Here is a 24,936-nt window from a genome sequence, read left to right as displayed (position 1 = left end):
ATTCTTCCACTTTGGGGATTTTCAATTTCCTCCCTTGTGTCCACTGGCAGCCTCTTATAGACTTTTGCACCAGACTAGAAAACTACATTCTGAACCCCAGAGACTGATGCACAGTCTACATGGAAATTATTTCCACTTCTGCTGTTGTGGTTGTGAATTGCTGAGTTCACCCATTGCAGTGCCCTGGAAGATTGTTCTAGAACAAAATTGAGTGACTTACGTAAAATATGCAATCAGTCTTGTATGCAGGTCACCACAATGAGAGAGATTTCTGAGTGAAAAGCAGACAGATCTGAGCTCTTTTGTTAACTTGCCCACATGCTAGTACTGTTTCAGTTTATCATGAACATAGATGCCCAGGAACTTCACATGTGGTGCCTCATCCAGTGTGTGCCCAGTGACCTCTTCTCATGGACCCATTTTTGTTTGTCTGTAATTGCATAACATGAGTTTCTGCAAGATTAATGGTTAACCTGTTGGCTGTGAAACAGTTGTAAGCCTGTGTCATTGTTCTCCTGGCTGTGTCTGGTTGGATGTATTTGGATATTTTAGCAATGTACTTGTGTCATCAGCAAACATTACAGTTTTTGAAGAGTCCTCCAGTGTCCCAGGTACATCAGTTATGCAGACAATGAACAGGTGTAGGCCAAGCACTGAATCTTGTGGCACATCATATTTAATGTTTCTTCTTTCTTAATTTTATCTTATTCCTGTTGCATCATTTGCTAATATGTTCCCTTTCTTTCTGTTGTTAAGATGTGACTTCATCCATGCATGTGGGAGACCTCTAATGCCATTCCATTTTAGTTTCACTAGTCAAATTTTGTGATATACACACTCAAAACTCAAGGTTGTTGTGTGATCTTCAGTCCAAAGACTGTTTTGGTGCAGCTCCATGCTACTCTGTCCTGTGCAAGCCTCTTCATCTCTGGACAACTACTCCAACTTATATCCTTCTGAATCTGCTTACTGTATTCATCTCTTGGTGTCTCCATACAAATATTACCCCCCACACTTCCCTCCGGTACGAAATTCATGATTTCTTGATGTCTTAGAATGTGTCTTATACACCAATCCCTTCTTCTAGTCAAATTGTGCCACAAATTTTTTTCTCCCCCTAAGTCTATTCAGTACCTCCTTATCATTTATGTGATCTGCCCATCTAATCTTCAGCATTCTTCTGCAGCACTGAAATTTCAAAAGCTTCTGTTCTCTTCTCGTCTAAACTGCTTAACATCTATGTTTCAATTCCATATGTTGATACACTTCATACAAATAATTTCAAAAAGACTTCAAAACTTAAATCTGTATTCAAAGTTAACAATGTTTTCTTCTTCGGAAATGCTTTTCTTTCAATTGCCTGTCTACATTTTAAATCCCCTTGACTTCAATTGTCATCAGTTACTTTGCTGCAAAAATAGCAAAACTCATGTACTACTTTACGTGTCTTGTTTCCTAATCTAATTCCCTCAGCATCACCTGATTTAATTTGACTACATTCTATTATCCTTGTTTTACTTTGCTTGATGTTCAATTTATATCCTCCTTTCAAGATGCTGTCCATTTCATTCAACTTCTCTTCCAGGTCCTCTACTGTCTCTGACAGAATTACAATGTCATCACCCATCCTCAAGTGTTCCTATGTTTCTCTGGAATCAAAACTGATCTCCTCCAAGGTTGGCTCCTACCAGTTTTTCCATTCTTCTGTAAATAATTTGTGACAGTATTTTGCAATCATGACTTATTAAACTGATGGTTCAGTGATAGCAACATTTGTCAGCACTTACCATCTTTGGAATTGGAATTTCACCTGTTTCATGTACTTTGTACACCAAGTAGAATAGTTTCATTGTCTCAAGAATCTCACTAATAATAAGGGACTGTCATCTACTGCAGGCACTTTTTGCAACTGAAATCTTTGTCTTCTGTCAATGCCACCTGAACTTTGATATTCATACAGCTGCTTCTCTTTTCTCGAAATATCTCTTTAATTTTCATATAAGTTTCGTATACTTTCCATCAATTCATGCATGCTTCTACATACTTGCAATTCTCATCTTGTTATTCCTGCTTTGCCATTTTGCACTTTTCTATTAGTATCATTTTTTAGATATCTGCATTCCCTCTCTTATTCCTGTTTCATATGACACATGTTTGTTGTCTTCTCTTTTTGTCAATTAAATGGGATATCTCGTGTGTTATCCATGGACTTGTACTGAATCTTGTACTTTTGATCTTGCCTTCACTATTTTCCACATACCTGACACAATTCCAAGCTCACTGTGCAGTTCATTGAGTTCAAGATACTGTAGAGCTACAATACTTTCTTTTGATTCTGGGGTCCCCAGTGTTCAGGTTAATACAAAAACTATTCCCAACTGTGTCTCCCAGTGAACTCAGTTATTGCAAAGTAATCACCGCATTAACTCAGGACAGCCACATAGACAGGTGAACAGATTTGTGAACTTAATGAAATCTTGCCCTAGATGTTTTGCTCACCATAAACGACAGGATTGCCCATCACTAACGCAATGTGTTACACATTTGGAAAACAAGATCATGTCCAAGCGATTTGTTTGCAATGGCACAAAAACTGATCTCAGAAGAAACAGGCTCATGCACATGCAGTGAATGCTGTGTTTTCCAAACCTACAATGGGTTCTGACAACAGTAAGATACAGGTTGTGCCTCATCCTTGCTCAAGGGCTGTACAACGATGTTCAAACAAACTATTTGTCTCCTTACACATTGCTGACTGTCGTGTGAACTTTCAGTTGGACACGGGTGCCTCAGTAACTTTGCTTAATCATGCCACATATGAACAGTAAGGCTCACCATGCCTTTCTAAATCTAGCAAGCACCTTGCTGCTTACAATGGACAGGGAATTCCAGTGCTTGGACAGTGCAATTTGCCTGCCACTCACAGATCTCACACTAGGACAGTAAATTTCACTGTGTTGAAATCAAGAGACAGTGAGAACATTTTTGCTTGGTTAAAGAATTTCCTGAACTATTTTCAGACAGAACAGGAAAAACTAATAACTTTGTAGTGCATGTTACATCGAAAGGTATTGCACAGCCTAAGTTTTTTCAGGCCCAGCCCATTTAAACTGCTTTAAGAGACAAAGTAGTCATGATTGAAAGAATTGCAAGATAATTGTGTAATTGCTCCCGTTGCAGCTAATCAATGGGTGAGGCCACTCATTTTGTTGCCTATGCCTTCTTGTCGCATCCTCATTTGTGTTGACTTCAAGTCTACAGCCAACCCACAGACAGTAGTAAACACTTACCCATTACTTTGCCCTGAGGAACTCATGGACGGGCTTGGTGCAGGACGTTACTTTTCTAAGATAGATTTACGTGATGCCTATTTGCAAATTCCATTGGATGAAGAATCACAGAAAGTGTTTGTTGTAAATACATACTTAGACCTGTTCAAGTATTTGCATTTGCCCTTCGCAATGCTTCCGCACCCACCATTTTCTACGTTACTTGGAACAGTTGACTGCAAAAGTGCCATTTTGTTCAAACTATCCTGACGATATTGTTGCCTCAGGCCATACACCAGAGGAAAACATTGCCGTTTTGTGTGCTCTTTTTCAAATGTTGTCAGAAGCAGGAGCCAAGTGTTGTCTCGAAAAGTGTGACTTTTTTCAAACTGAACTACAGTACTTAGGTCATGTGATAAAGAGTCAGCAAGTGCACCCCCTCCAATCTCATTTGCATGCAGTCAGTACTAGGCAAGATGACATACTACATTTGGTTCATACCGAATACCACACAGATCCTGGCTCCATTGCATCACTTGCATCGTAAAAATGTACCTTTGTGTTGACTAGAGACTATCGAGAAGCATTTCAGAAACTCAAAAATGCTTTGCTTAGTGACAGATGTTTAGTGCATTTTGACCCTGCGAAGCCAGTAGGTTTGTAAGTCGACTCTTCTTCCTATGGAATCTGTGCTGTGCTTTCATTGGTGCACAAGACAGACCTATTGCTTTTGCCACAAACTTGTTAACTCAATCTCTGTGCAGTTATTCTCAAATTGAAAAAAAAGTTCTTGCTATTGTGTATAGAGTGACAAAACTCCATCACTATTTGTATGGTCACAAGTTCTGTTTAGTGACAGATCACAAGCCTTTGCAGACCTTGTGTCATCCGTCAAAGCTGGTTCCTACATGCACTGCTCAAAAATTGCAATGCTGGGCTTTACTGCTTTTGCAGTATCAGTATGAAATTGTGTGCCAACCTACAGCAATGCAGATGCCCAATCTCACCTTTCAGTTGGTCCAGACTCTGATGTTGATACATCTGACACATTTTGTTGCCAAATTGATGTGCAGGACTCTGAATTGCTGGAATCTTTTTCCTTGCACTACAAAAAATTGCACAGGCTACGGAAGCAGATCCAGATCTCAAGATTTTGTTTCACTATATTCACAAGTATTGGCCTCATTTATTGAACAGTATACAGAACTCACTTGTGCACTGATACTTTGCTCATCGTCATAGCCTTTCAGTTAAACAGAGTGTGATTCTAGTTCAAAATGACAGTGGACAATTGTGAGTGCACCGCCACTGTACTTGGCAGGGCACAGATGCCCACGTTGAACAGACGACAGCACATTACCAATGAATATTGGAACTATTTCAGCAACACAAGACCTTCTAGCAGAAAACCTGTCTGCTCTGCCACAAAAGTTCTCAGCTTGGCCTAAGACTCAATCACAATGGCAACAAGTGCACATAGACTTTGCAGGACCATTTTGGAACACTTGTTGGCTCATGGTGGTAGACTCTTTTAGCAAGTTTCCATATGCTGTGCCTATGAACTCTGCCACATAATGTAGCACCATTCGAGCATTGTCCTCAATATTTTGCCAGAAGTACTTGAGTCAGACAATGGACCACAGTTCACTTCATATGATGCTGAACAGTTTTGTGAATGCAATGTCATTCGTCACCTAAAAAGAGCAAAAGTGCTCCGTTTCACCCACAGTCATGCAATCTCGTTTTTTTTAGGTTTTGTGGCAACCGTGAGCACTGGGAAAGAGGTGTGAACCAGGAATCCATTGGCTCTTACACATGTTCGATTGCAGGTCCTAACAGTTTGCAGCGCTGGCACCAGAACCAAATCCGTGCATGTCATTTGCCCTGTGATTGTGCTGCTTTTCTTCCCTCAGATTCATGGCCTCGTGGGGCCGTGCGGCTTTTGCAGCTGCCCACTGGTGCCACCGAGGCATCCCAGGAGGAGCGGATGGATGACGTGCCCTCCCCCTGCCATCCCTGCTCGCCGACCCCGTGGACCTGGACCTGCCCCTGTTATTGCTGTTGCCGTAATTGCCTCGGCACACATCCTCGGGCCCAGATGTGTGTCCTGGCAGCATTTTTATGGAGGATGTTTGTGTTGCCTCACAAGCCAGATGGTGGGGTATGCTTACCCCCACAGTCACAGCTCCCAGCCCACTGCTACATCAGCATCCCACCTCCCTCCCTGTGGTCATTCGCAGTCCCACTACACGACAACAGTGCGTCATTTTGAGGGGGGGAGGGGGGACAGGAATGCACTGGCATAAGCTGGCACCGGCACACTGGGCAGCAAAGAGATTGCAAGATGATCGATGGAAGCCGACAACAGACTCGCAGGTAATGCGCCTCCGACGCCCTCTCGGCCATTGCCACTGCGGACTGGAGGGCCAAACAGTCTGCCAGTCTGTCGCACTGAGTGAGTTCCAGTCTGCTGTCAGTCACAGCCCAGTGGGAGCCACAGTAGCAGTTAGCTCTGCCACTAGCTCAGAGACAGACAGCACATAGCAACCAGAATAATGTACATAGCGGACTTTGTACTTCACCAGCAGTGAGGCTAACACGGACTAGAATGGAATGACTATCCAGAGTTAAGTAATTTTCCATCCTAATGAATGAAGAACCCAGTTAATATATGTATACAGTTTATGTTATACAAAGAGGATACCAGCCACCAAACAACATCCTCTCCTTGCTCCCTTGGTGGAAACCTACAGAGAAAAGGAGACGACATAAAACTTTGTGAGCTTTGGCCTTTTGTGGAAGATTATTTCACTCTTTCCTTCTTAGTGCTGAACTCCTCCGATTATGGATTGCAATTTTCCTTAAGTCCTCCATGAAACCTTCCTCCCACCTTAGCTTTCGTTTTCCAATCCTCCTCATTCCTTCAGACACTGCATTGAATATCTTCCTAATCATTCTGTCATTTGCTCTCAGTACATGTCTGCCCATTTCAGCCTTTTAATATTAATGTAACTGACAGTATCTGGTCCATTAAATAGATTGTATAATTCTTAGTTAAATGTTATCCTCCAGGCACCATTTATTTGCACTCGGCCAAGACTTTGTCTCGACCTCTTTCTTAGACGTCAACAAATAGGGTGTCTTTTTACATGTCGGATATTTCTATTTATCAATTTTTTGAAAATATATTAATGACTTTTGGACATTCTCTGTAGTCATCCTCAAAATGATATTTTTAACTTTTATATGTCTAATGGCCTGAAACCATTGACATGAAATACGCAGTTCAAGTTCCGTTATAATAACAATTATCAGTTAAGTTCATTTAACCTTAAATGAGTCCCATGAACTAAGAAAATGAAAACACATTAATTAATATAAAAGGAGGCTTTGTAAACAAAGGCTATGTATTGAATTACTCTATTACACTGTACACAAGAGAAAATATGGCTTTTCCTGTACTTTTATCTGTGCTTCTGCTAGAAGGTCTTGTGTTGCTGAAATAGTTTCAATATTCATTGGTAATGTATTGCCAGGGGATATAGTCATGCAAACAGTGTATTACAGTACTGATATTTGCTTGTTTAACAGGACAAAGTTTAACATACTTTAAGCAACATTCTGTGTTTTTCAGCACATTGCTTAGAAATAATGTTAGTATTAAGCTATTCTACAAACTTTTGTGTGGTAGAATTTACAAATTCATATAATCATCCCTCCAAATTAGACAGTGTTTCAGGTGTGTTAACTATTTCTCTAACTTCTTTGCCTTGTTCTAAAACACTTACATGCTCATTCACCCCTGAAATTTGTTCTTTAACCTGATTAAACTATATAAATGACAAATTGACCTACTTTGTTAATTTTACCATCTAATGTTTTGAACTGCTCTTTAACTTCCTCATGACTAAATTGCATTGGTTATTGATCTAATCATTCAACTCCTAGACAACTGGGTCAAAGTACTTTCAATGTTAGTTAATTTAGCTTCTATTTCCTGTGTGATGTGTTCTGTTATCTCCAATTTTAGTTCTTCTTTTGTATTTTCTACCTTGGCAGACAGTTCATTACTTTTAGACTCTACTTTGTCACCCAAGTTTGTTATGGCAAGAACAAACGTGAATTATGGAACATAACAGTATTATGAAAAGGGAAGTTGCTATTCACCATATAGCTGAGATGCTGAGTCGCAGATAGGCACAATGAAAAGACCGTCACAAATAAAGCTTTCGGCCAGAAAGGCCTTTGTCAAAAACAGACAACAGATGCGCAAAAACACACAGACATACGCGAGCGTGCACGAGCGCACGTGCGCGCGCATGCACGTGCGTGCGCGCGCACGAGCGCACGTGCGTGCGCGCACACACACACACACACAAAACCGCATGCTGGCTCGCGCTCAACTCACACACACATGACTGAAGTCTCAGGGAACTGAAGCCACACTGCAAGCAGCAGCACCAGTGCATGATGGGAATGGCTACTGGGTGGGGTAAGGAGGAGGCTGGAGTGGGAAGGGAGAGGGATAGTAGGGTAGGGGTGACAGACATTAAAGTGCCGCTGGGGGGACATGCAGGAACGAGGTGGAGAAAGGGTGGGGCAGCTGTGTGCAGTCGGGGGTTAGACAGTGGGCAGGGGAGAGGTGGGGAGGGATGGGGGTAGCGGAAAGGAAAGAAGTAAAAACACTGGGTGCGATAGTGGAATGAGGGCTGCAAAGTGCTGCAATGGGAGCAGGGAAGGGGTTAGATGGGTGAGGACGACTGATGGAGGTTGAGGCCAGGAGGGTTATGGGAATATAGGATATGTTGCAAAGAAAGTTCCCACTTGCGCAGTTCAGAAAAGCTGGTGTTGGTAGAGCACGTGCCTGTGAAAGGCAAAGGTCCTGAGTTTGAGTCTTGGTCTAGCACACAGTTTTAATCTGCCAGGAAGTTTCAAAATCAGCGCACACTCCACTGCAGAGTGAAAATTTCATTCCGGAAACGTCCCCCAGGCTGTGGCTAAGGCATGTCTCCACAATATCCTTTCTTTCAGTAGTGCTAGTACTGCAAGTTTCGCATGAGAACTTCTGTAAAGTTTGGAAGGTAGGAGACGAGTTACTGGCAGAAGTAAGATTGTGAGGACGGGTCATCAATTGCGCTTGGGTAATTCAGTTGGTAGATCACTTGCCTGTGAAAGGCAAAGGTCCCGAGTTCGAGTCTCGGTCTGGCACACAGTTTTAATCTGCCAGGAAGTTTCAAAATCAGTGCACACTCTGCTGCGGAGTGAAAATTTCATCCTGGAAACATCCCCCAGGCTGTGGCTAAGCCATGTCTTCGCAATATCCTTTCTTTCAGCAGTGCTAGTCCTGCAAGTTTCACAGAAGAACTTCTGTGAAGTTTGGAAGGTAGGAGACGAGGTACTGGCAGAAGTAAGATTGTGAGGCTGGGTCGTGAGTTGTGCTTAGGTAGCTTAGTTGGTAGAGCACTTGCCCACTAAAGGCAAAGGTCCCGAGTTTGGGGGAGAAGTTGTTGAGGTTCTGGAGGAATGTGGATAGGGTGTCCTCACCCTTGATCCAGATTGCAAAGATGTCATGAATGAATCTGAACCAGGTGAGGGGTTTACGATTCTGGGTCTTTAGAAAGGATTCCTCGAGATGACCCCTGAAAAGGCTAGCATAAGATGGTGCCATGCAGGTGCCCATAGCCATAGCCTGGATTTATTTGTAGGTAATACCTTCAAAAGAGAAGTAATTGTGGATGAGGATATAGTTTGTCATAGTGACTAGGAAGAAGGTTGTTGGTAGTGTTCAATAGCAATAAGGCCATGCCATTAAGGATGTTAGTGTGAGTGAGTAGCAACTTTCTTTTTCCTAATATTCTTACATTCCATCCTGGATTTTCCTTGGGTTGGTTTATGGAAATAGTACTTTTTAGAGCAACACACCAGATACAGTTTGTATGTAGCACTGGAAACATTGACGGGAAAACTTTAATATAGCATAAAGAATAGGCAGAGCATTGGTTTGCAATTGCTTAAATGATGCTGTTTCCCTGGCACTTCACCAGAGCATACCAGGGGACTGACACAGGTGTCCTCTATAAGTGGACCTGTGAACTGTATGGATGCAGGCTCCCTGAAATCATGTGCTTCATGAGTGAAGGTACATCAGAGACCAATTACCATGAGATGTAATCCTGTAGGCACTAATATGTTAAAATGTGACGTTTTTTGTTAACTTAGCCTACTTATTCCTTTGGCACCTCAACTGTCAATCATTCTTTTGACAGAAGTAACTGCACTTAAAAAAGAAGTTTTTAGAATACCATAATAAGTCACCTCTTCACACTTGTTATATTGTCAGAAAAATCTGCTGCCTCATCATACAGCAGACACTTATCTTGCAGTTAGTATTGATGTACTGAGAACCTACACCAGTGCAAGCTTGAATGAATTCTGTGAGAATCCATTGAATTTAGGCCTCAAATGACTCACTGGTAGTCATGTTCATACCCATTAATTGTATTTGCATCAAGAAATGCCTTTGTATCTCAACAAGCACAATAATAATTGAAATAACAGAACAAAACAGTATGCTATGTTGCTGGAGAATATGAAATAAAAGAAGTTTAATTTCACTATTTGAGTTTATTCTCAAATAACTCCCAAAAGATCAACATGCACTAAATTTGGATTTCACAATTCTTTCATGCAAATTAATCCATTACTAGGCATATCAATGTAGCTGTCCATTAAATGAAATGATGTAAAATTGAGTCCTTTTAAGAAGTTGGTGGCAGCAGCAGAGTCTGACTGAAAATGTTCAGACCATGCCCAATAATCAGGTTGATCATCACTGCATTCACACTGTTGAACTAAACATCAAGTAGTTTTAATAAATCTGTCTCTTCACAATACTTCAGGATATGTCATGCTTTAAAATACAAAAATGTCAACAAAAAACTAAATCTTCATCAAAATGCAAGTCTCTAAATAATGGTGAGTGCTATCATTATGTGCATGTCCTGCATGCTGACTGTACATTGAGAACACAAATCCCTGACTGAACCTGTCAACATGATGATGGGCCCCTCTCTCTCTGCAAATGACAAGCTGACCATGTATTGGATAGATGTGTACCTACTAGATCAGTTTGTGATGGGAGGAATCCTTACAGAATACAGATTCTGTAAAGAAACTTCCAAAGATGCAGCAACTGCTGCATAACAGGTCTGATAGAAGAACAGGGTGATAGATGAACAAATATTAAATGAGCTTGACTAACAGAAAAGCAATTGTGTAAAGCCTTCAACAATTACTGTTGTAGAATTTTATTAAAATGCTTCTCACCAAATCCCAAGAACTTCTTGTTCTATGTGAAGGCTCTCAATGAACTAAAATTAGTGTTCAGATGATTATGCATGATAGAGGATTGAAATTAAGGGTATCAAAACAGAAGCAGAAAGGGTGAGCTTAGTTTCCAAATGTTCATTTAAAAAAAGAAGTAAAAGTACTGCCCCCATTTAGTTTTCACACCACCACAGGGGTGAGTGATGTAGATATTAATGTCAGATGAAAACACCAAAATTAAACACTGCTCCAGAGCCCAATGGGAAACCTGTCACATTCTACACAGAAACTGACCTAGTTCCCATTTTAATCAAAATATCTCATACAACACCAAACATAAAAACTGTGTCCAGTTGAAAGAAATCACAGGTCATACCTGTCTACAAAAAGAGAAGCTATAATTCACATCTGCATGTTGGTTAATCTGAGAACATATTCTGAGCTCGAACATAATGAGGTATCTTGAACAGAATGACCTCCCCATGCTAAAGAACATGGATTCTGAAAGCTTTGGTCATTCAAAACCCACCTTCCACTTTTCTCACAAAGTGGTGCAAATATTGACAACTTGTTTCAAATGTTCATTAATGTGAAATTGTACACATAACAAAATTTTAAAAAAAATGTGGTATTCTATGATATAATATCAGTAAGTCACATCTGTTACCAGTCAACAAATACAAATGCCTGGTTGTAGTGATTTGTGAGAATCTGAAATGGAATGATCTCTACAGCTGATAAGGCAGGGCTCAAGGGTCAACACACTGGGAGCCACCATGTTGGTGTACTTTCCCTGCTCACCAGGGATCACTATAACAGCATCAAATATTGATGAATGTAAATAAACCACAATAAATGGTTTCTTGTAGCTACAAGCTGCCTTCTTCTGCACCCACATCTATCTCCGATACAGAGTCAGTGCCTGCAGGAATGCATCCTAGACACTTTGTTATAGATTCATTGGTACATTACTGGGAAAACACAATCAGTCTAGAAAGGAGATTGCTTAGAAGACACATGAGCAACCTAATCTAGAATGTTGGTCAAGTGGTGGGGACCATATTGGAAAGGACTAACATAGGACATTGAATGTATATGAAGAAGAGTGGCACTAATGGTCATGGATTTGTTTGACCCATGAGAGAGACATGGGACAGCTGAAAAATTCTAAACCGATGGATACCTGAGGATAGATGTCTAATATTCTGTGGAAAGCCACTCACAAGTTTCAAGAACCAGTATTAGGTGAAGAATGTATAAGCATGCTGCAGCTTCCTGTGCATCACTCCCATAGGGACCTTGAGGACACAATTAGACTAATTATCACATACAAAGAAGCATTTTGTGCTATCATTCTTCCTGGGTACCATAAGCAAATGGAACAGGACAAAACTGTAATATACAATACAGTGGGAAGTACCCTCTGCCATACATACTGATTTTGCGGAATAAATGTAGACAATGCAAAGGACTCACAGCAAGCCAGTGAAGAAAACCAGTGGGAAAATAAATAAAGGTAGACTGTCCTATTTAAGTGTAAGCGTACACGGTACTTCTGCACCAGAGTCATAAGAACTACACAGGTTCTCTACCACCAAATGTGGCACAACAAGCCAAGTTGAAGTGCTTGTTTTGTGAGTGACACCCACTTTGTACAACCTTCATTTTTGCTGTACAGCCACTAGTTTTCTGTCTCCCGACATGTCAGCTGAGCTGTACTGAAACATCTCGGGAAGCCTCGATCGACAAGCACAACCGGGGCATTCACTTTTGCACCCTATACTGGAAAACAAATTAACCCTTTATCTGGCAATGTTGCTCTGATGCAATATTGAAATCAGAGATAATTTAGAGAAATGAATACACTCTCTGATTCCCCATTTGGCACTGACGCGTACAAGTAACATTTACTCTGTGTGATCCGCAGATACTTAGCAATCATAGTTGCAAAGACAATCAGCAACAAGCTTCTGAGTCACAGTCTTTACCTGTGATACTACATGCTAATAAAAGTAATTTTTTCTGTGTTTATCTTATATTATGAAGTAATTTGTGCTTTTATTCAGTAGTATAAGTTATAAAGGTGAGCTGTAATGATAAATATCTTATGTCAAAACAGTAAGGGGCATATAAAATTGGTCATAAAAAGCACATTGCTTGTACGCAACTCTGCCAATCTAAGATCAGTTTTTATCAGTTTTTTGTGTCACTGTGGCACACACTGATTTACAAGAGGAAATGGATGCACACTCCTTCAATGGACAAGGAAATGGCAGTATACTGTCTGATGGTGATTCTGAAGGAGACTGACACATGAGCTTGAAATCCTAGCAGATAACAGTGACAATGACCCTGGCTAGAGGGACTCTCTCTGCTATGGCAATGGAAGAATCAGATATAGAATCAGAAAGTGACAGTGTGAATTTTGAAAAAATTAATTGTGCAGTGTTCGATATTTTTTTGCTTAGTACATCAAATTGAGACAAAACTAAGAACCAGGGAAATAAAAATTCATCCATTGTGTATAAGCATATAAAAGACATTTCTTCAGACTCAACAAAACTTTTCCCCTGTTACATATGCCTGTGTTAGCAATACACCATTGCAGTGCTTCAAGAAATTCTTCAACTCTGCAATAATGGACACAAAACGAGACAAAGCTCTATTCTGTTCAGCAGACATCATGATCATCTGTAAATCCAAATAGAAATGGACTGGAGAAATTCTATGGAATACTGATTTACATGGGCATTCTCGCAATGCCTTCATATATTGATCACTGGTCACAGTTGACATACATCGAGAAGCTTTCCAATGTAATGAATCTGAAACACTTTCTAATAGCATCGCATATACATTCATTTTGCCAACAATGAACAGGCTGTCAATAGTAATGATAGAATGTTCAAAATAAGACCTATTCTTAATACAGTGATTGTGACTTCTTGTAATCCAAATCAAGAAACAGAACAATTGATTGATTAAATGAAGGTACCTTACTAGGGATCGAGCACTGGTAATCTCAGTCAGTGTATAAAAAATAAGTCCCACAAATGCAGTTTCAAAATTTTTGTAATACCTGTGATATCTAGCATTATCTATCACTTGCTTCCTTGTACTGGTAATGAAATGCTGACCAACCTGTTGGAAGAGGAGAAGTATTTTGGAATTGGTGGTCAAGACATGATTACTCTGTGCAAGACTATGCCAAAAGATGGAAAATGCAGGGTACATTTTGATAATATTTTTTGTCCTCTAGACTTTATAATTCAAACTGAACATTGGTTCAGTTGGAACACTATGAAAGAATAGATTGAAAAAGTGTCCATTACTTGATGGGAAAAATCCACAGAAGTGTGGTTGAGGTAGTTATGACAACAGGAAGGAGAGAAATTCTGACCTTATAACAGCAAGATGAATAGACAGTAAAGTTGTATGGATAGTTAGCTTATTCTGTGGTAATGAACCAATCAGCCCTGTGGAAAGATAGGATTCTGCAGAGAAAGAGAAAATGGATGTCCCATATCTCAGAATTGTGAGATAGTATAACAAACATTTTAGAGTAGTGGACTTTGCTGGTAATCTTACAGAACTTTACAGAACATCTCTGAAGCAGTTCCAAGCAGATACTGCTAATGATTTGATTGCAGGGGGGGAAGAGAGGTTGGTAGACCATTACTGGAAGCAGCACAGCCAATTGAAAAGAAGAAGAGAAAAGGAACATCTCCTTTACCAGTCCAAGACATTAGATATGACAAAGCATACCACTGCTTTGAATGTGGGGCAAAAGGAAGGTGCAGATTTTGTCTGCTTGGATTTTCAACAATTAGATGTGGTAAATGCTATGTTGTATTGTGCTTTGTTCGAAGCGAAATTGTTTTAAATCTTTTCTTGAGAAACAGTGAAATATTTGTGTATTACAATGAGAAAAGAGGCTGGGATACAAATTTTTGTTGCAGTGGCTGTGTGGGTAGATCTGTACCTCAAATTGAGAGTGTTTCTTACAAGCAACACCTTGTATCAAGAATGAAATTTTCACTCTGCAGTGGAGTGTGCACTGATACGAAACTTCCTGGCAGATTAAAACTGTGTACCGAACCAAGACTTTAACTTTACGTGGGCAAGTGCTCTACCATCTGCGCTACCCGAGCACGACTCACAACCAGTCCTCACAGCTGTGATTCCGCCAGTAACCTCGTCCCCCGACCTTCCAAATTTTGCAGAACCTCTACTGTAGGCCTTGCAGAACTGGCACTTCTGAAAGACGGGACACTGCGGAGATGTGTCTTAGCCACAGCCCGGGGGATATTTCCGGAACGAAATTTTCATTCTGCAGCAGAATGCGAAACTTCCCGGCAGATTAAAACTGTGTGCCAGATCGAGACCCGGACTCGGGACCCCTGGCTTTCGTGGGCGCGTGATCTTCTGTCTGAGCTACCTGAACACGACTCACGACCCATCCTCACACCTTAAATTCCGCAAGTATCTCGTCCACTACCTTCCAAACTTCGAGAAGCTGTCCTGCAGACCTCGCATAAGGCAAACAGTTTTAATATGCCAGGAATTTTCAACAACTCGTATTATCGAAAGATAAAAATTAGAGATAAATCGTAAGAGTCTGTTCATGTCACTATACACAGTGAAATTAACTAGAAAAATAATTTTTCCTGCAGGTGGGTTTGCTAAATAAAGAGGGAAGCACGTGTGTGTTTGGAATAATAAACTAATGAATGAACTGTATTTTTTCGGGGTTAAAATAATCACGAGCTTTCACGAAAAATATCGTTTATTTTCTTCTATGTTGAAGTTTGTTCGTTCGGCTCGACAACAACACAACGTATCGCCCACAAAACCTCGGAATTCCTAAATCCTTATTCAGTAGAGCGGTAGGAAACCGACAGAGAACGAGACCGATAGAGCCGGTATCGGAGCCTGTGCAACGGCCGCGGTAATTCCTGCCAGAGTGGATGAAGCGGCGAGTTTCTCCGATTTGCTCGGAGGGCCTGGGTTTAACTTGCGGGCTGTCGTGCCTTAATGTCTTGGAACGTACCGCTTGCTGCGCGTCACCTGGTGTGGGGAGCTGGTGCCGCTGGGTGCAGACTGGCCCTCGCTCCGTTTCGCGTCGCAGCTATTCGTGGAATTGGCGGCTACCCAAAACAGCGGCACAACCCAAATAGACGCCACGCCTTCCAGCTGCCTGCTGCACTTCCGTCCTGCGTGCGCGGAGAACCCTGGGCTCTGAGCACTTTTAATTGCGCGTGCCTGCAGGTTTTTCCCGCTCTCGTCTGCGCGGTCCACCTTACTGCAGCGCAGCAAAAAGTTCCCGCCGGTCTGTACGAGATTAAGGATTGTTTGTTTACATCTGGTTACGAACCTTCCGTCATTTAGCAGCACTGAAACGGGGAGTTGTCGTATGAGCACAAGGTTGTTAGATAGTTTATCTGGTCCCAGCGTGAGGTCAAGGGGCGCCAAAATTTAGGAACCTAATTTGGCTGCAAGTGTGAGAAAAATATCGATGCGTTACATACTTAATACCAGAAAAACATTAGATACCGCAGCAAGCTTAAAATGTAAGCAGCAGTCATGCGAGTGGTTTCCGTCACGTCGGTTATCTGCACTTAAGGTATCTCCCTGCGTGGACTGTTGTTGGCGCCGTTCGCCGTTCGCTGGTATGGCGGTTGCGTGGCTCGCAGCAGCCGTGCGGAATCATCAGAGTACCAATCCTATTCACACTTGCTCGGTTTTTTGAAACGTAAGTGCATCTATAATTCGGGTGTCGTTTAGTTTGGTAGATATTAATTTATCGTAAATCGGTCATCGGAACAAAAGAATGGAAGCGTTTTAAATAAAATAAACATTTAATTTATCCAAAGAAGCTGTTTTTTTTTGCATAAATCAAATCTCAATGTATTTTATACATATAATTATTTATATTTCTGCTTCACAAAAGCAGTCTTTTGAATCAACAGTATAAGACATTTATCATGTTCATTGCTTCGATAAAACGCGTTTCATAATAATATATTTAACTAATTGAACTGAATGAAATCACAAAATCGAGAATTTTAAAAGTGGTTTTATTTATGGTTCAAAAATGGTTCAAATGGCTCTGAGCACTATGGGACTCAACTGCTGTGGTCATAAGTTCCCTAGAACTTAGAACTACTTAAACCTAACTAACCTAAGGACATCACACACATCCATGCCCGAGGCAGGATTCGAACCTGCGACCGTAGCGGTCGTGCGGTTCCAGACTGGAGCGCCTTTAACCGCTCGGCCACTGCGGCCGGCTTTTATTTATGATTTGCTGAAATATTTGTTATTATAAAACGCATGTATAATAACATAAAACTTCCTTTGCATTCACAGGATAAGAAAAATATTTTATGTAGATCATAAATATTTTTATGTCTAGTGTCAGAATATAATTCCGAAGTTCTGTTCGTTACGGTTTTAGCTTATTTGGTACAAGGATTAATCTTTAATTTTTGTCGATTACAGTGTTTGAGTTATGTGAGTACCTGCCTTTTCCAGAATGTCTGTAGGTCAAACAAAACTGTCTGGTTACCAGTACAATAAAAAATAGGGCTAGAAAAGCCAAAACAAGTTGGCGCATTGAAAAATTATATCCAGAGTTGTACCAGAACAACTGACGAGTCTGAGAATTGAACATCGAGCACGGTTATAAAAGAAAGTACGGAATCGCTAAAAGGTATGACAAACAAATATACAAAGTTTCTAAATCAATTGGAACTGATGACACTCTGTCACCACCAGATGAAAGCACTGAAAGAAAGTGACACTCACAGAAAGCGTTCTACAAACACAGCGTACAGATGCAGCATTGTGGCCAAGAATTTTAGAAGACGCGGAAATAAGTTTTTTAGTAAGACAAGGTCTGCCTAAAGCATTGCATAGTTACAAATTTTCTTCCAGCGACACTGGTTGACATTATAGTGCAAGTTATTGTACACAAATTTTAAGCAATGCAGAACAAGTTTTACAAGGTTGGAATTCACAAAACTATATCATTTATCATTTGTTTCTATTGCAAAATGTTCGGCTGGATACTTAGTTTCCTTTCAAAGGCCGGTTTAAAAAGTTGGAAGCCACTCGTCGAATTTTAAAAGAGCATGAAATTTCCAAAAATCATAGTCAGGCCTGAAAATCGTGGCTAGAAATGAACCGAAGGTTAAAGTGTTGTAAAATTATAGATGCAGCCACTCAGAGAATTATTAACGCCGAAACAAATCTTCGGAACGTAGTGTTTCTGAGAATCGTACCAATTACTAAAATACTTGGTAAAAATGTTCTGGCTTTTCAAAGTACAACTGATAAGTTGTTCAGGTATAATAATGGTAGTTTCTTAAAAATAGTTGAATTGCCGTCTGAAGTTCCATTGTGGAAGAGCACATCTGTAGAGCGCTAAAGAAAGAAGAGGCTGAAGCTTACTACACTCCTGGAAATGGAAAAAAGAACACATTGACACCGGTGTGTCAGACCCACCATACTTGCTGCGGACACTGCGAGAGGGCTGTACAAGCAATGATCACACGCACGGCACAGCGGACACACCAGGAACCGCGGTGTTGGCCGTCGAATGGCGCTAGCTGCGCAGCATTTGTGCACCGCCGCCGTCAGTGTCAGCCAGTTTGCCGTGGCATACGGAGCTCCATCGCAGTCTTTAACACTGGTAGCATGCCGCGACAGCGTGGACGTGAACCGTATGTGCAGTTGACGGACTTTGAGCGAGGGCGTATAGTGGGCATGCGGGAGGCCGGGTGGACGTACCGTCGAATTGCTCAACACGTGGGGCGTGAGGTCTCCACAGTACATCGATGTTGTCGCCAGTGGTCGGTGGAAGGTGCACGTGCCCGTCGACCTGGGACCGGACCGCAGCGACGCACGGATGCACGCCAAGACCGTAGGATCCTACGCAGTGCCGTAGGGGACCGCACCGCCACTTCCCAGCAAATTAGGGACACTGTTGCTCCTGGGGTATCGGCGAGGACCATTCGCAACCGTCTCCATGAAGCTGGGCTACGGTCCCGCACACCGTTAGGCCGTCTTCCGCTCACGCCCCAACATCGTGCAGCCCGCCTCCAGTGGTGTCGCGACAGGCGTGAATGGAGGGACGAATGGAGACGTGTCGTCTTCAGCGATGAGAGTCGCTTCTGCCTCGGTGCCAATGATGGTCGTATGCGTGTTTGGCGCCGTGCAGGTGAGCGCCACAATCAGGACTGCATACGACCGAGGCACACAGGGCCAACACCCGGCATCATGGTGTGGGGAGCGATCTCCTACACTGGCCGTACACCACTGGTGATCGTCGAGGGGACACTGAATAGTGCACGGTACATCCAAACCGTCATCGAACCCATCGTTCTACCATTCCTAGACCGGCAAGGGAACTTGCTGTTCCAACAGGACAATGCACGTCCGCATGTATCCCGTGCCACCCAACGTGCTCTAGAAGGTGTAAGTCAAGTACCCTGGCCAGCAAGATCTCCGGATCTGTCCCCCATTGAGCATGTTTGGGACTGGATGAAGCGTCGTCTCACGCGGTCTGCACGTCCAGCACGAACGCTGGTCCAACTGAGGCGCCAGGTGGAAATGGCATGGCAAGCCGTTCCACATGACTACATCCAGCATCTCTACGATCGTCTCCATGGGAGAATAGCAGCCTGCATTGCTGCGAAAGGTGGATATACACTGTACTAGTGCCGACATTGTGCATGCTCTGTTGCCTGTGTCTATGTGCCTGTGGTTCTGTCAGTGTGATCATGTGATGTATCTGACCCCAGGAATGTGTCAATAAAGTTTCCCCTTCCTGGGACAATGAATTCACGGTGTTCTTATTTCAATTTCCAGGAGTGTATATCGGGAAAATATAGAAAACTAGATAATACATTTGGTGCCACAAAGTGTAAAGTCTCCTATTAATGCTGAAATAAAAAAAATAAATCGGCATATTTTTCCATAGTTTTAGGCTGTACCCGCTGACATTAGTAAGGTCGAGCAGATGCCTCTTGTAATCGTATATGTTTCAATCAGTAAATTTTACACAGATGTCAAATTAAATTTAACGAAAGATTTTTGGGCTTCTTATCAGCCGAAAGATCCACAAGAAGACAAATGCCTTATATTATAGCTGAAGAGCTTACTAACTCGGTTCAAATTTGCAGGGCTTAGGGTTATGACAACGGGTCCAATACGAGGGACGAATAGCAGGAATGGAATCTTGATATAAACAATATAATTCGTGAACATTATGTGTTCTCTATTTTTCGTTAGTGGTGTGGCAAAAGCGTACTTGGAAGCCGCTAATTTCTTCAAAATTGTCCAAAAAATATATTTATTTTTGGCACAAACGGGCGGCACTTGTCTTTTGTCCGGGGTTAAATAACCGCTTAGAGCGGGCCTTATTAATCTCGATACCCGAATCGTAGTTAAGGTTTTTTTTTTCCTGCGCACAGTAAGTGTATAGTATTTGATATTCCAGAAGTTATGACAGCAAAAACCAAAGACAATAATCATAAAGCTGAATTCAACCAACCGCATATACGGATCGTGGCACCGTCTCCATTAACAAATTAACATTGAATTTTAGGCTTAAAGCACTGTATTGCCAACTTTATTGCGAGTATTAAGTTACGAGAAAGAGAAAGAAAATGATAGTGTCCAGGGAAAGACGCATAACACACTGCACAGGATTGAGTTTGTTGACACATGTGCAAACATTCCTAGATACTCAGACGTAGGTGTTGAAAAAAATGATGTAAAGCCTAGTTGTGAAACGACGATAACTGAATGAATTACCGCCGTCACGATGGTGATGATGGATTAGCTGATGGAATTCGCACAAATCTGAACCAATTGTGACACATAAAAATCCAGCTATGCAGTTAGAGGAAAATAATGGTTAATTTGGAACAACGTAGGCCCAGCTAATGCTGGTGAAACATGTTTGATCGCACTGCGTATAAACGACATACGTATAAGGCATGAAATTAAGTCACCGATTATTTCGACGCATAAAACTTATTGCGTCTTTAAATTTCAGTATTTCGCTAAAATAAAAATGTATGTGAAAATAATGTATAATTTACGTGAAAATAAATGTAACCCGTTGTTTTTGTGGCATCTAACTCATGTCATTCTACTTTTTTTTTTTTTTTTTTTTTTTTTATGAATGTCATTATCCGGGTTCCCAATAGTCAGTCCCGCCTAATCCGGATAAACAAAGTTACAATGCATTTCTATAATTGCTCACATGACCAGAATTATTCCTTCCTCCACACTGAGTATGAATTTTATAATCTCACTTATCGCCTTACCCTTCCACTTAATAACTGAAAATTACCTTGTTAAATTGAAATTGTGAAGGTACGTCAATATGAGCCACAGATAGTATTCAGAAGTGCATGTTGACTTCTGTCAATTCGACTTTAATGTCCTGTAGAGGGAAACACGTTGTTGTATTTAAAATACGTGTCTCTGTGACACTGGGAGCAGCATAAGTGGTGGTAGGCGATACGTCGCTTTAGATACCAAGAACTTGAAAATTTGTTTCGCACTTGACAGAGAAGTAGGCGTTCTTGCACGTATCAGTACCATTTTCTACTCAAGCCACTTGCTTACTTCATTCATATTTTTTTGGCCAATGTAGTATCTAATTCAGAGATTTCTGTTGCATATGGTGGTGTTATTTTGCACGACAGTGGAACGAATGAGTAAAGCGCTAGTGAAAATTAAATGGAATCCATTTTTACGATCATCCTGTGAAGTGCCCGAATCACACTCGAGTATCGAAGTGCTAACAGGTTTTATTGTTCTCTGGGCATTCTGGAACATGGAATGTAATAGCTCCATGTGGGCACAGAATCAGAAAGTGTTTACTGTTGGGTTCTAAACACACTCGGTTTCTCACTAAGGCGTGGCAGTTGAATCTCGCTGCGGCGCGTCTGCGTATCAACATCTGATGCTGATTGGCTACCGCACATGACGTCATAAAAAGGCGTAAGAGTTTGGAGTTAACGCGATCTGTTGACGTTCGGAACTTGTGTTTTGGCGCAAGTCAAGTCGCTCGCGTGTGGCGAAAGTCATTTGTTAATGATGATTTTTTTTATAGTGTACAGTGCAATGTGTCGATCACAAAATTAGGCAGAGATTTTGTATGCATACTTAAAAAAATGTGCATAAAGTTAAGCTAAATGAGGAAGGTAAAATGAATTGCCATATGTAGGACTGCAGCGCTTTGAGTAATTTGTAATTAGTGTCAAAAAGGGTTATTTCGACGAATGATTGCCTATGGAAGTCGCGGGGTCCAAACGATACATATTGAACGTTCGATCGAATTCGATCATGCAACCCCGGTGGAGGGCGTTGTGATCGTCATTTTTATCTGTTTTCCGTCGTTTCCTTACTTGCTCTAAATTACATAATTTACATTATTTATGAGTTGCTAGGGAAACCCAGACGATTTATGTCGTTTGTGAACGTCTGGTGTTACTGCTGTTTTTTCGGCGGATTCTCTCACATGGAAGAATCTAATTCCATGTTTATGCAGCGTAGAAAATGGTTCGGCTTTTTGTAGCAAATATGGAGTACTACCGGACGAGGAAAGAAGGGACTGTGTAGACTTTGGCGGTGCGAAATACGTAAAACTTCGTAAGAACAGTTTCGATGCTGAAATCCCGTTATAATTTCATTTCGGACAGTGCGAAAAACGAACGAGTATCAGGAAGAATACATGGTTCGTCTCTTCAAAATTGTCCATCCACACCACCGTAATGGACTTTCACATGACGACAACACCGACGACGAATAAGGTAAGTCGTCTCCTTTGTAATTACAAGTATTTTTATAACGCTCTTCTTTTGTCGTTGCTGTAGTGACCAACGTAAACATACTCATAACCACCTCCATGCTCATAACGCCCGCCAGAGTCGCATGATCGAATTCGATCGAACGTTCGACATGTATCGTTTGGACCCCACGATTTGGATAGGCAATCATTCTCGGAAATTACCGCAGAGGGAGCACATTGTTGTATACTGAAAAGAAATGATTGTATTACAGTCATCGGGCCGTAAGTAACTTCATATAATTATTAGATTTTGGTGCACAAACTCTTAAGGTAGTTTTATTTGCGCTGTGCCCTGGCAAATAACAGTAATAAGTTTGTTAATACAGGGTGTTTAAAAAATGACCGGTATATTTGAAACGGCAATAATAACTAAACGAGCAGCGATAGAAATACACCGTTTGTTGCAATATGCTTGGGACAACAGTACATTTTCAAGCAGACAAACTTTCGAAATTACAGTAGTTACAATTTTCAACAACAGATGGCGCTGCGGTCTGGGAAACTCTATAGTACGATATTTTCCACATATCCACCATGCGTAGCAATAATATGGCGTAGTCTCTGAATGAAATTACCCGAAACCTTTGACAACGTGTCTGGCGGAATGGCTTCACATGCAGATGAGATGTACTGCTTCAGCTGTTCAATTGTTTCTGGATTCTGGCGGTACACCTGGTCTTTCAAGTGTCCCCACAGAAAGAAGACACAGGGGATCATGTCTGGCGAATAGGGAGGCCAATCCACGCCGCCTCCTGTATGTTTCGGATAGCCCAAAGCAATCACACGATCATCGAAATATTCATTCAGAAAATTAAAGACGTCGGCCGTGCGATGTGGCCGGGCACCATCTTGCATAAACCACGAGGTGTTCGCAGTGTCGTCTAAGGCAGTTTGTACCGCCACAAATTCACGAAGAATGTCCAGATAGCGTGATGCAGTAATCGTTTCGGATCTGAAAAATGGGCCAATGATTCCTTTGGAAGAAATGGCGGTCCAGACCAGTACTTTTTGAGGATGCAGGGACGATGGGACTGCAACATGGGGCTTTTCGGTTCCCCATATGCGCCAGTTCTGTTTATTGACAAAGCCGTCCAGGTAAACATAAGCTTCGTCAGTAAACCAAATGCTGCCCACATGCATATCGCCGTCATCAATCCTGTGCACTATATCGTTAGCGAATGTCTCTCGCGCAGCAATGGTAGCGGCGCTGAGGGGTTGCCGCGTTTGAATTTTGTATGGATAGAGGTGTAAACTCTGGCGCATGAGACGATAAGTGGACGTTGGCGTCATTTGGACCGCAGCTGCAACACGGCGAACGGAAACCCGAGGCCACTGTCGGATCACCTGCTGCACTAGCTGCGCGTTGCCCTCTGTGGTTGCCGTACGCGGTCGCCCTACCTTTCCAGCACGTTCATCCGTCACGTTCCCAGTCCGTTGAAATTTTTCAAACAGATCCTTTATTGTATCGCTTTTTGGTCCTTTGGTTACATTAAACCTCCGTTGAAAACTTCGTCTTGTTGCAACGACACTGTGTTCTAGGCGGCGGAATTCCAACACCAGAAAAATCCTCTGTTCTAAGGAATAAACCATGTTGTCTACAGCACACTTGCACGTTGTGAACAGCACACGCTTACAGCAGAAAGACGACGTACAGAATGGCGCACCCACAGACTGCGTTGTCTTCTATATCTTTCACATCACTTGCAGCGCCATCTGTTGTTGAAAATTGTAACTACTGTAATTTCGAAAGTTTGTCCGCCTGAAAATGTACTGTTGTCCCAAGCATATTGCAACAAACGGTGTATTTCTATCGCTGCTCGTTAGTTTTTATTGCCGTTTCAAATATACCGGTCATTTTTGAAACACCCTGTATATAATACATACTGCAAAATACTAACACTCTGTGTTCTTAGAAAGGGTACCTCAACAGACATCATTTTGCCAATGTATATCCTCCAGTTTCACGTGACACATCGTACACACCCAAACACATCAGTGCAGTATCTCTTCCACAGTTTAAAAGTACTATTTAGGGAAATACGGAAGCGTCCGATCCCGCCCGTCTGCTTTGACCCATGACGTCACAAATATGGCGGAAACAAAAACACACACACACACTTTCCACAAGAAGCCTAATGACACTAACGGGACAAGCGCGGGAAATGGGGTGTTTTGGGTGGGGGGGGGGGGGGGGGCAAACTAAATATAAACAAATTTAGACGTCTTGTGTAACTACAACATGTAAGTGAAGACAGCCATGCATGAATACCCACCCACCTCCCCAGGGGTCGTAACCGCTGCAACCCATAGAAGATAAAGATGCTTCAGTAGCTGATTAGTGTTTTTTGTCTTTTTTTTTAAAAAATCTCACGGGATAGAACGAACAGATCAGAAAGATAAATATAATAAACTAAAACAGAAATAGGAGGAAACAGATAATTAAAATAAGTAATAAGCGTTTTTAAATTTAAA

General features: G+C 41.7%; 1 protein-coding gene across 1 annotated transcript in view; it reads right to left on the bottom strand.

The window, feature by feature from the left end:
• LOC126109892 (uncharacterized) overlaps window positions 1–15,750 on the bottom strand; it is a 76,212-nt gene extending 60,462 nt beyond the window's left edge. Inside the window, exon 1 of the mRNA XM_049914980.1 lies at window positions 15,646–15,750. The gene's annotated coding sequence lies outside the window, so the exon portion shown is untranslated. The remainder of the gene's footprint in view (window positions 1–15,645) is intronic.
• Between the last annotated feature and the right edge of the window lie 9,186 nt (window positions 15,751–24,936).

Source organism: Schistocerca cancellata, chromosome 12 (genome assembly GCF_023864275.1).
Source record: "Schistocerca cancellata isolate TAMUIC-IGC-003103 chromosome 12, iqSchCanc2.1, whole genome shotgun sequence".
In the NCBI taxonomy this organism is placed as follows: domain Eukaryota; kingdom Metazoa; phylum Arthropoda; class Insecta; order Orthoptera; family Acrididae; genus Schistocerca; species Schistocerca cancellata.
The sequence above is the reverse complement of the archived record's forward strand: the minus strand, read 5'-3'. Positions and strand labels throughout refer to the sequence as shown.